At 36.1% G+C, this 13,372-nt stretch overlaps 1 protein-coding gene across 1 annotated transcript in view; it reads left to right on the forward strand.

The window, feature by feature from the left end:
* GUCY1A2 (guanylate cyclase 1 soluble subunit alpha 2) overlaps positions 1–13,372 on the forward strand; it is a 446,276-nt gene that overhangs the window by 98,407 nt on the left and 334,497 nt on the right. The gene's annotated exons all lie outside the window — the stretch shown is intronic.

The raw sequence follows: 13,372 nt of genomic DNA on the forward strand, positions 1-13,372 counted from the left end.
AATTATATGCTGACTTTACTTAGAATTAGTTAGAGGAAAAAATAACTCAAATGCCATTCAGAAAATCACTGGTCCCTGGATGTATGGGAAAACATTTGGCCCTACTCCCAGCCAAATTGTATCATGTCTCCCTTATGCATTTATTTCAATTTATGAAACAAGAAGATGCTTAATAATGACAGCCATAACAGAAGCAGCCATCATAGCACTCATTTGATTTTCTAATTTTCTAAGTCTGCTGGAAGAAACTCATTGACGAAAGGTGAATCTTGTGATATACCTATTGAGACCTTTGCAAAAATTACATGGGATTCGGGTGTGGTGTTTTTATTGATTACATCACCCCCCCAATAACATTGTTAAGCAAATTTCTGTTATCTCAATACAACAATCTCTCAAATTTAATATTCCAATCAAATTTTATTTTGGAATTACAGATGTATTCCTCTTGTAAAGTACTTTATCCTAAGGCAATAAAACCATAATAAGAAAATAAAATGCTTTTCAATGTCACTGTTAGAGGAAAAATATTTTTCAAAGTAGATTATGATAATACTTTAATAAATCATTAAATAGAAATTCAAAGTGGCTAGAGATATTTATATTTCAACTTGAATCTTAGCAATTTTCTATTAGAAAGGATGTGAGCCTACTTTCTACTCATTTTGAGAGTCCCTTCTATAATATCCCAAATAGATAATCTATTTTTTTTGCTTAATTATTTACAATGAGAGGAAATTTCATTACCTCATAAACTATTTCAGTGCCTTATTCAGGGCCTCATTTCTCTTTCATATAGTTGTAAAAATTTTCCTCCTGATATTAATACTTAGCCTTTCCCCCTTTAACTTATGTCCATTGGTCTTATTCTGCCCTTTGGAGTTACAAAGGACAGAGCTGATCTCTCTTTTAAAGGATTATTCTTAAATTATTTGAATATAGCTATTCTCTTTCCAGAGGTTCATTTATAGCCACCATGGTATGGTGGAAGGAGCTTTGGTTTTGTAATCAGAGGGCCTGGATTCAAATTCTGACACTGCTACTTACTACTTGAATGACCTTAGGGAATCAATTAATCAATGTTACTTAATCTCTCTGGGCTTCAGTCAGCAACTTGGATTATTGACCTCATAGACTCTTTCTACCTCTTTAGTAAATGACTGCCAGAGGTATTTGTATCCCAGCTAATGAGTGTGTAAAGTAAATAATGAGTTATTTTCTGTTATTTGTCTCATAGAGTTGTTAAGTTTTATCAATAAGTATCTTAGTGTGATTGGTGAAAGTTGGAGTGATGTGCTCCATGTGTTATCATCATACACATGATGTTGTCTCTAAAGACTTGAGAGTGTATATTCCTTTAGTCTTCAGTGATGACTTTAATATGAATTTAAATCATTCTTAGCAGTGAAAACCAACCCTTTCTTCCCCTTTGTTAAAAAAAAGTCATTCGCTAATTATACAGTCACATGATAGTGAAACTGACTTTAGCTTTCATTTCTACGTGCCTGAGTTCTCTGTGAGCTATCATCCTCATCATCGTCATTGTACTTGTGATTCCATGGGTGTAGGAAGCTCCTAATGAGGAATTTTCTTCATCAAAGGAGAACAACACCTTCTCTGCAACTTAAAACCTTGAGAAAGTTTCTTGGGGCACTGGGAGTGAAACGATTGACTGGGTAGCACAGTCTTTGTTTAGCAGAAGTAAGACTCCATGTATTCCAGAGACTTTTGATCCTGAATCCAGCTATCTAACCACTGTGATACTTCATAGGAATCTAAATACACTTTCCTTATATAAGGATACAATTTGTTAGACCAAATGCTAGTGGCATTAAGGTATGATCTGATCATGGCAGTGAGGATACAAGCTTAAATAATGAAACAGCGCCTCCTCAAAATGAGTTTACCGTTTAACAGCAAAGGTCTGGGACTTCATTTGTGTGATACAAATCACAAACTTATTCATAATGGTGGACAGGTCAGAGGTAGTATCTGAGACTTGCCCATGGTCAAGTATCTAAAAGGTGTCTAAGGCCCCAGATTTGAAACCAGATATTCATTTTTTCAAGTTCAGCCTTCTATCCACTGAAGTAGGGGTTCTTAAACTTTTTTGTATGTTATGTAACATACAAACAGTTACTTTGGCAGTTAGATGAAGCAGTTGAACTCCTCAGAATAATGTTCTTCAATGCATAAAATAAAATACATAGAATCACTAGGGAAATCCATTGTGTTGAAATATTAACAAACTATCTTAAAAAACAAGTTCATAGGATTTAGGTTAAGAACTTTTGCCTTAGATAATTAATGTTACCTCTCTGTATCTTTGGGGTTGCAAATTAACCAGACTTGTAGAATGTCTATTGTTCTTAGGTCTTAGAACTCTTCTAGTTAATCTTGTCCTTCTTGAATTTAAGAAATTTATGATTACTATGGGAGTTGGCAATCTATGACCTATGGGCCTAATCCAACCTGCCACCTGTTTTTGTATGGTGTATGAACTAAGAATGTTTTTTGCATTTTAAAATAAGGAATATACTTTATTTTAAGTATTTTAAAATATTTTTAATTAAATATGAATTTAAAAATGTAAAAGTCATTCTTAGCTCATACACCATACAAAAACAGGTAACAGGTTGGATTTGGCAAGCAGACTCTACTTTGCGGATCTCTGATCTAACGGTTTCCACTACTGGTTGCTGATGTGTGGTACTGGCAACCTGTGTTGTGGGTAATACCTGAAACAACAGTTGGTGGTATTCAACTGTTATCTATCTTTACAAACAAACCTTCTTTAAGAGATTTCTTTTAGCCTGCTTACTGTGTTTTTTATTTTTCCTGTTTCCTTTTCTGGCAAATTTTTAATCTCCATTTGTGACTTACATCTATCAGTGACACACATAATTGAATCTAGCTACCAGAGCACAGGGACAAAAAGATTGCTGTTGTAGCGCAATAGGAGGATGGAGAGATTGGGCTGGAAGTGGCCAGTTCCTGTTGAGTCCTGGAAGATGTCAGATGTCAGGAGGGATGAGGCACTTTCCTTTGCTGCTTGTTCCTGTATCTATCAAACAAGCATTTATTAAGTACTTACTGTGTCCCTGCCACGATACTAAGCAGCAAGGCAGCAGTGTTCTTTGTCTGTACAAAGAAAGTCAAAATAGTCCTTGCCCTCAAGGTGTTCCCATTCTAACAGGGAAGACTGGTCAGAGTGGCTGGATCACAGAGTACATGGAGTGGATAAAGTATAAGAAGTCTGGAAATATAGGAATGGGCCAGGTTATATTGTTTTAACATTTTGGGTGATGGTTCACTTCAACTCCCTTTTATGATTTCCTTGCTTCCTTTCTTTTTGTTCTCTTTCCACAGAACAGAGGTCAAACTGCATTCAGAGCCAGAAATGAAGATTAATTAAGCATGTATGTTAATTTAGGCTATAATGTTCAATATGCTAACATCTCAGCACTAGCCTAAGAGCTTGAGTGCTTATCACATAAATTTATCACACAGGGTTTTGCCCATAGAAGTTGCTGAAGAAATATTCTGAATTGAACTGAATTGAATTGAAGGGCACGTAGTGAGAAAAGTTGTATTTTCTGATGTTTTTTGACAACATTCTCATGTGGAGTTACTTAGTTGATAGGACTCCTGATTATAGGGAAGATTCTAGATAGTACAGGAGTGACACATTTCTTCTTTTTATAACGTTTAAGAGGTGCTACTTTCCAACTATGAAAGGCATTTCCATCCTACGTTAGAGATCACAACTCAAAACTCATCTCAAACATCACCTTCTGCATGAGGCCTTACTTGATGTGTCCTCCCCTCATCTCTAGTTCCTAGTGCTCTTCTCCTGCAAAGGTTTCCTTTTGTAAGTATGTATATATGTGTGTATAGACAAATATACTTATCTCCAAAGGTTGTGAGGATCAGATGAAATGATAAATACAAAGTGGTTAGTATAGTATCTGGTACATGTTAAATGCACTATTAATATTATCTATCTATCTATCTATCTATCTATCTATCTATCTATCTATCTATCTATCTATCTATCTATCCACCTGTCTATCTACCTATCTTTCTATCTATATCTGTCTACTGTCTGTTTGTCTATGCATATTATCTCCTTGAAGACAGGAACTGTTTCTTTTCTCTATATTGCCAGCACCAAGTACAATACTTGGCTCATAGTAGGCATGTAATGAATGTTTGTTGATTAACTGCTTGGTATCTGGGATTTTTGAGCATTTCCCTACCTAGTCCCTCTTGCCCTCTTCCCCTCATGTAACAGTTCTGAAAATCCCAGAGAAATCTGGAATCTCTCCTGTAAAATACAGAAAACAATTCTCCTTTAAAATTAGATAGTGTGCAGAGCCTAACAATGTACCTTTTATTAATCACATATTCTTGAGGAGCTCTGAGTGACTGCAGTGATTTTATCTCATTATATAGCACTTGATTTGACACTATGAGACTATTCTGGCTTCTCAAACTTTTGAAACTTTTGGAAAACCCATTTAAAGAACATTCTGTTCCTGTGTCTGCTGATAACCTTTGTGTTTACGTATTTGAGCTTCTTGTTGTGACTGTGATATCTAAAAAGAATTGGTCTGCCTAAGTTAACAGCAACCAGAAGCTGTGCTGGGTTTTGAGAAACAGTAGATGACATGGCTGCTTCTTCTTCTTCCTCTGCTTTTTAATCTTGCTAATGGCAATGATTCAGAGAAGTTTAATAATGCTGTGGAATCATCCCAGCATTTTAAAGATATCCTTCCTAAGACTGAGTAATAACATTGTCAGTCATCTCCTCTTCTGGTCTCAGCGATAGAGCTGGCAGAAAAGCATAAGAAGAGTGAAAAAAAAGAAAAGAAAAAACACAATTCCATGTAAAATCGCTGCCTTTTGTTCCATTAATTGAAAGTTGTAGAAGTTGTTGGAAAATAATTCTGAAAGCGCAAAATGAGTACTGGGACCTTTGATTTTCTTTGGTTGAGTTAGTTCCTGAAGGATTCCTCTTCTATCTTGTGAAGGATTTAGAAAGACAGGTCTTTCTCAGAAATCATGATGGAAAGTTTTGAATACTTGTATTCATTCTAATACACTGTAATCTCAGTGTACTAGAATGGACCTAAAGGCAAAACCCAAGGGCCTGTCTAGAATGCATTTTTCAAATGCAACTCATCCTAACCATGGAAATTCTATTTGCTTTTTCTTATAATCAAAGGAAAATGTGGACCTTTTTTTCTCCTCTGTTCAGTTCACAATAATCCCTTCAGGACTTAATGATTGTTTAACTTATGAGTAATGATGTTGGTAATAGATAATCTATGATGATTTTCCAACATAGGATTCCCTCCAGAAGAAGTAGTTTATAACAATAACATTCTTGGGTATTAGTGATGGGATGGGCTGGGGTGATAAGCAGGGCTATTCAACCGCTGCTATTTGCATGTCTCTTCTAGAATAATATTTATTTAAAAGATAGGTCTCCCAATAGAAACAAGTGCTTCTCTGCTCTGAGACATCGTATCAAAGGACATGCAATTCTTCATATCATTTTTAGTTCTGCGCCTCAAGCCAGAGACAGTGCACTGGTAAAATATCTCAATGTTAATTCTGTCTTTCTTTTTGAAGCTTTCCCACAAGCTATCTTCTCCTAACAGCAGTCCCAGTAAGTACATCAAGATTAGCAATTTCTCCAGTTAACATTGTTTATAAATTCAAAGACAAATATTTAAAACAAAGAAAGGTAAGCAAACTTTCTCTGTGCTCAGAGAGAAATACTTTAGGCTTCCATGAAAGACCCAAGGGAGAGAAAGGCCATACATAATTCCCCTGGGATCCATTTGTCTGGGGGACTTCAAAGATACCACATCTGTCCCAACACTCCTCATGACAACAGGGCCACATGGCCTCATGATAGAGTGCTGGTCACATTCTTTCTTACGTCTACGTGTGCTTCTGTTTGCCCAGCTCTATGAAGTACCCGTGTGAAAAAAAAAAAAAGCAGTTCCTTTTTGAGTCGGATTTCTTGAGCTGACTGAACTGACTTTTTAAGGTTTGGAGGGAGGGAAACATTGGTCTTTGCTTTGTCAATGACCGTCCTGTTTTACCACTTCTTTTCTAATTCCCTCAAGGGATTTTTTTTACGCTCTGTAAAAGGATCCTCAGGGGTTGTTGAAATTTTATTTAGTGAAATAACATTTTGCTGTTTGTCCCTTTCCTGAGATTAGATACTGGGCTGTTAAAACCAATTCCCTTGCACTTGTAAACGGATAGAGTCAATTCAGAACATTCAGTCAGTTCTTATGGAAGAAAGGTAAGGCTTATTGTGTTTGGTTTTGAACAGGAGTGGGGAATCTGTGACCTTCTGGCCACATGTGGCCTTCTAGATCCTTATTTAAGTGCAGTCTTTTGACTGAATCTAAATTTTATACAACAAATTTGAATTCTGTCCAAAGACTGCACTTGTGGATCTAGAAGGCCACATGTGGCTGGAGGCTACAGATTTTCTACCCCTGGTTGGGAGGGTGAAGCCAGGAAAAGTTTGTGGAAATTGCAGAGAGGTATATATCAACTTAATAATAGGAATAACTTCCCAGTAATTACAACTATCTCAAAATGTCATGGCTGCCTCAGGAGATAGTGAGTTTCCTATCCCCGGAGATCTACAAGTGGAGATAGGATGATCATTTGGCAGGGATATTGTAGTCTTGCCTCAATCAGGAAAACAGGCTACGTGACCCCTGAGCACCATTCCAAATCTGGGGTTATCGGTGTCTTATTGCTATCTTGCTGGGTTAAAGCAATTTAATGTCATTTTAAGTTATTTGCCTTTTTTTTTTTTAGCACCATTCCCTTACCATTTTACTGTAGCCTTGGGAAGGTAGGTCAGCTTCAGATTTTAATAGATGTTATTGGTGTGTAATAATCCAGTAGAATTCTTTACTATGCCCAGTTTCTTCAGGCTTAATATAAAACTTGCCTGTGAACATACTGCAGACAGACAGTTGTACGGTTACCTTCATGCTTCAAAATTTGACTCACGTACAATATCATGTGGATTTGACCATGGAGGTCAATGATAACAATAGGGATGACTCTCCAGGTTAATCGACTTCAGAAGAAACTGGCAGCTGTCTGCACACAACCAGCAAAAATACACACGTATGCACACACAAAGGCCACCTGAGAATGACAAATTAGTATCAATCTCAGCTTTAGAACTGGAAAACTGATCTAGTATAACCCTTTCATTTTACAGATGACAAAAATGAGTCCCAGAGATGTTAAGGCAGTGATTAGTAGAGCTTGAATTCATGTTCTTTTTCTGTGTTCTTTCTCCATGCAATTGAGACAATTTTGTTTAGTTCAACACCTTGTTCCTTGCCTTCTGTTAAACTTATTGTAACCTGAACTTTGGATCTCACTTCTTGCTAGTTCCTTGTCAGAATTTGTTGGGATAGTTTATTTTGACACTGCCTCTGATTTAGATGTTGCCTTCTGCCTCTGGAGTATTTTTTTTTCCTCAGGTCTACAACTGATCTATTTGATTGATCCATGATCCAGACCTGATCTTAACTTGTACAGGAATTTTTTTCTTCCCCTCTTCCCCCTTCTTCCTGGGGAAATAAACAAATAGAGATGGTTTAATTAAGATCATGGACCCCGCTAAGTTCCTGCTCTTGACTGTCCTAGACCCCAAACCTGCCCTTCTTTTTCTCCTCCTTTTCCTTCTTCTTTACCTTCTCCTTTCTTCTTTCTTTCTCCCCCTTCCTCTATTCCCTTTTTTCCTTCTGCTCTTTTCTCTTTTTCCTATTCTTCCCAATTCTGAGCTTCTGCTTCTAAACCTAAGAGCTTTGAGGAATTTGAGGATGGGAATATGTAAAGTAGTTTGAGTTGGAGAGTTTGGAACTTTTACTAGTGCTCAGCATAGCTTGGGCTGAAAACATGAAGTTAACTTGCCTGTTGAAACCAAGCTTACTTGTTAACTTATTTAGATGTTTCAAAGGGAAAAAAATCTGTTTATTACAGTTAAACATATTACAATACTTTATAAATATCTAACTTTGAAGAACAACTGCTAAGTTCACAAGAGGATGGCATATCGTGCTCACTCTCTGTTATCTATTCAGAGTTTTGATTTGACCTGAGTTCAGTCCAAAGGATTCTGACTTCTAATTGCATGTGTGTGTGTGGGAGGGGGGCAGCAGGGTGGTAGGTCCACTGTTCTCACACTTTTAAGCTTATTAAATACCCTCCCTAGTGCCCTGTGGGCAAATAGCTTAGTTTATGGATTGCATCTAGGGATTCTTTCAAAACGGGGAAGGCATTTAATACACAATATGAAACAGATATGACATAGTTATCTCATTTCTATAACCAAAAGGAAATGCTAAACATCAAAGATTCACATGCACATATTTAACAAAAAGAAACTTAAAATGGCTATCAGTAATTTAACTTCTGTTACAATCTTCTCAGAACTGTTTGCAGGATTGGTAATTAGACATTTTATATTTCATGTCTCCCTGCACTATCCAAGTGATTTGTAGTAAAAATCTTCTGCTAAAATCAGCAGACTTGGTCCAATCCTCACTTTGGTGGAACTTCTCTCCAAGGTCACTAGAGTAATCGCCGAGCATTATTCAGCTTCAACTCACTAGGATCCAATACCTCAAAATCACTTGAACTCATGAGGTGAACTCCAAACGTAAACTTGTCCAAGTCATGAATGTTCATCTAAGATCAAGAAAGACAAACCAGGTAGCTTTGCTAAGCAAAATATGGATGTCATGTGCTTATAGTCTCATGCAGGCCAGGGTTGGATTGGGTTTCCCTTGCCCATCCTCTATTCTAGAATCAGCTTTAAACATTCATTTCTCATGTAATTCATGTAATAAGAGGAAGAGAAGGACAAGGAGTCTTTCATACATCTACCAGGTCATCAGCTCTTCTGACTTTGGAGCCAATGAAGCAACTCTTGATCATCTCAGATACAAGCCCTATATCACTGAGTCAAACATGGTTCCAAGTAGGCCCTAAAGTTTCCAAGTGTTCAACCAGAAGCAGGAAGGGCAACTATGAATGTGCTCCATGAAATATCTCTTGTTGCAAATAGAATATTTTTAAAATATGAATTGCTTCATTCATTGAAACCTGATCTCCCTAAAAGTAAAAGGGAGTAGCAGTCTGGTTGACTTCTTTCGTTTTGTTGTATTTTATATTTTATTAGATATTACATCTTTATTATCATTATTTAATAGAGAATCAATTAAAATTTCACTGCAAAGTGACTACATTTCAATTCAATCCCTCTTTTCTCCTCCAATAAAAGTTAGTAACTATTTCATTGACTAATGTAAAATAGCATCTCCCTCCACAAGAGAAAGACCGTTGTGAGAATGAAGGAAACCCTTTAGGCTATACGTACATCATCCCATAAATATAATTGATTCGGTGTTCAAATGATTATAGATCTAGAGTTGTAAGTTACTTTAGAAGTCATCAAGCTTGACTTTCTCACTTGATGTGCACAGAAATTCAGTGTCTGAGGAAGGATTTGAATGAAAAAGGTCCTCCTAACTCTAACCTCAACATTCTATCCAAAACAACACAAGGCCTTAAATAAGAGCACTGTGGCAATGGATTTGAATCAGATGCCCTGAATTCTAGTGTTGGCTCCACTACCAATCACACGATGAGGTTCTGCCTCATTCATGACTTAGTTTCTTCATCTGCAAAGAATGTAGTTGTAAAATTGCATGTAAATAATTTAACTTTAAAAATTCCAAAAAAACTAATTTTCAGAAGAAAATAATTAGTTCTGAAGGGATAGAGATCAGAGTTGTAATTTCTTTGGTTATATGGATCTCTCACTAAGGAATTTTCCTCACTGATACAAATTGATACTTTCTCTGCAGCTTATAGCCTTACGGAGTTACCTAGAGAAGTATCAAGCATGCAGTCCTCAGCCACTCCCAAGTGTGGGAAACAGATATAAATGTAAATGAAAAATGCTCAACAAAATAAATAAAAATGCAGTAGAACATATATAATGTCATTATGTGGTTCTTAAGTTACTATGTGTCCACAGGTATCATTATCTACAATTTTTTATCCTCAGTTTCCATTTGAGTTTGGCACCACTAACCTAAAGGACTAAAACTCTAAACGATTTTTCTCTCCCACATCACATAGCCAGTATATTCAGAAGTGAGACTTGAACCCATATCCTCCTGGCTCCTTGGCTAACCCTCTATTTGCTACCCTATCCTGCCTCTCAAATAACTATCTCTGAAAGCCCATATGCAAGCATATTTTGTTTCTTCCGGCCCTCTTTTTTTTTTTTACTTTTCCCATGATTGTCTGTTCTGAATTACTCCATCTTACAAGTGGCATTGTTATACTTCATTTGGTATTGGGTTTGGCAATATTGAACACTAAGAATTTGATTATTTAATATTTTAACATTATTTTAGCTATGATATATTCATTTGAAAAAGTTAACTTAGGATATTTGTTGTTTTTCAAGGGAACATATAAAGTGAATTTTCTCCACTTTATAGGAATGCCCTAAACATAGGAAACCTTAAGTAGTTAAAGCATTTTGACATTCAACTGTAAATTTCACATTCATCTTGAATATCTCTGGAGCTTAGAACCATTATTTCCCATTCTCACAGAGCTGCTTCTTTTGATTACTTATGTACCATTCATTATAAACCTCTTCACTATTATTTAATTTATTTTAATTTGCACAGGTTTTCTTAGAATTTCTCCTAGTTTTCTTTGTTTTATTTTATACCAGCTACTAAACAGAAGAATAACATATTTTGGCATATCTGCCACCCCCACCCACCTTAGTCATTTCCACTTTAGTTTCACTTTTTTCAACTTTATTCTGTTAGGGGTGGGGAAATTTGTGGAAAATTTAATGTTCAATTTTCAAGGGATTGAGAAACATGTGTATGCTTAATAACTCTACCTTGCTAACAGAGTCTAGTTCATCCTTCTGCTGTGTTCCACCATAGTCCCTGTGGTTTAGGCAGGGATGGCATTTTTTGAATTGGCAAATGTTCGTATAACTATATCCATTATTTGCTAATCAACATCAGAGGCTTCCAGGAAGGTAGAGGCATTCATTTACCTAGTTAGAGTAGTTTGTACATTAAAACTATATGAGCCTGGCAGATGGCAAAAAGATTCTGGCCAGCTTGAATTGGACATAACTTTTTAGCCCTGGCCCTCAATATATTACTTGACATTCTTATCATTTGGTTATGTAGCAATTAAACTGTGAAGCTAATGTTTGCCTAAAGATTCTTGCTGTTCACTGTATAAATAGCAACTCAACTTTGGGGTCCAGTCACTTTGAGAATGTTAGGAAAAAGATTATTGATATGTCAATACTTCTATAGCAACCCCACATGATGTATCACCACCCATGGGGACACACCAGTGGTTGCCTTAGCAACCTTCACCCTAGACATATCAAAAGAGGACTCCAAACCCTGACTGTTGCTGTGGTAACTCCCCCAGTTATCCATATGTTGAGAAAAAATGGCTCAGGTGGCCATGGCAACTACTTCCTGTCTTTTAAAAGTATAAGCAAGAAGGAAAAGGAATAGCAAAGTCATTGCCCTGTCACTTTTTGCCTTTTCCTGATGTAGTACACTCCTTCCCCCTTGCCCCCAAACCAGATTCTTTGTCCTTCAAGGAGACTAGTATGTAGGGTAATGAGGTACCAGAATCCAGCTGTCATGGCTACATTCCTCTTTCTATATTAAACATAAGCTCTAAGTTGCTGTAAAAATTCTTTGATAATAATTTGAGCTAAGTACCTCCTCCTTCTGCTAAATGTTTTTTCTGATTTTGTCTAATGATTTAATTTTTTTCATTGAAGCAAGTGACTTCACGTTGGCAATAGGTTAGATACATTATTTGTCTAAGTATATATAGGTGGCATTGATGGCAAATGTAATAAATATGGACACCAGTAGGAAAATAATATTCCATAGTGATAGAATCATGAGATGGCTGAAGTGATCTGGCCTAGTGATTTGCTAATTACAAAATACTCCACAATGACCACTTTTGATGTCTGACTTCGTAGGAGTTTCCTCTTTAAATTTTTATGTCTCTATTTCCCTTTCATTCATTATTCCCCAGAGCCAGAAGTATCTTTGTAAGATTTAATTAAAATTTAAAAGTAATTTAAAATCACTTATTTTCACTTTTCATTTTACTCTTACAAATAATTGTGAACAAATTCCTCTCTCATTGCTCCAAACATTGCTTTAAAAACTAAAACTTAGTTTTTAATCTAGTTTTTCCATCAATTTATGAAACTCTGTTTTTCCTTAAAAATACTTTTTAGACTTTGAAAGTATGGCCCCTTCTAGCTAAGTATTGATCAACTATATTTCTAAATAATATGGGCAGGGTATGTTTTGAGGTTGTTTCTCAATATTTTTATTAGAAGAGGAAAGATAAGAGAAATGATAACTGTCTTCATATATTTAAAGCACTACCATGTAGAAGTATTTGACTTATTCTTTGAATCTCCAGAAGGTAGATGCTCCATGTATGTAGTTCTCAACTCAATATGAAAGGAAAGAAAATTCTAGCGGTATGAAAAGTAAAATGGACAGTCTCATGAGAAAAGTAAGTTACCTATCATTTGAATTGTTTGTACAAGAGATAGATGAATTCCTATATTCAAATACAGAGAGAGTATTTCTGCATTAGAGGGAACGGGAAATGGCTGCCCTTTGAAAACTCTTCTAATGCTAAAATCCTATGAATCAATATTGATGAAAATATTAATGTAATTCAAATATACAAATAGTTATTAAGCACCAACCAATATTGTGCTCATTTCTAGGAATGCAAAAACAAAAAAAATCAAAAACAAATCTTGCATTCAAGGAACTTGCATTCATTCCCTTGAGCAACATATATAAATATAGATATAGATATGAAAATAGTAATAACTAACTTTTACTTTAAAAAGTGTGAAAAGTGCATTACACAGATTATCTAATTTGATTTTCACAAGAGCTCTACAAGGGAAGTGTTACTGCCATTTCGTAGATGAAGAGCTAAGGCACAAGGACATTAAATGATTTCCCTAGGGATACACAACTCTTGTCTGAAGCTGGTTATTTTGATGACAAGTTCAGCACTCTTTGCATTCTACTGTGGGGCTGCTACATGTATTAGCTAATGGGGAAGGGAGAAAGCATTTAACAGGGATCAGGACTCTATTCCCTTGAGAGAGAACTGACCCCTGAGCTGTACCTTAAAGGATGATGAGGTCCAGTTTCTCTGGAGTTTATGGTTTTGCAAGTGTGAATTCTGGCCAAGT

Source organism: Notamacropus eugenii, chromosome 5 (assembly GCF_028372415.1).
Source record: "Notamacropus eugenii isolate mMacEug1 chromosome 5, mMacEug1.pri_v2, whole genome shotgun sequence".
NCBI classification, from domain to species: Eukaryota; Metazoa; Chordata; class Mammalia; order Diprotodontia; family Macropodidae; genus Notamacropus; species Notamacropus eugenii.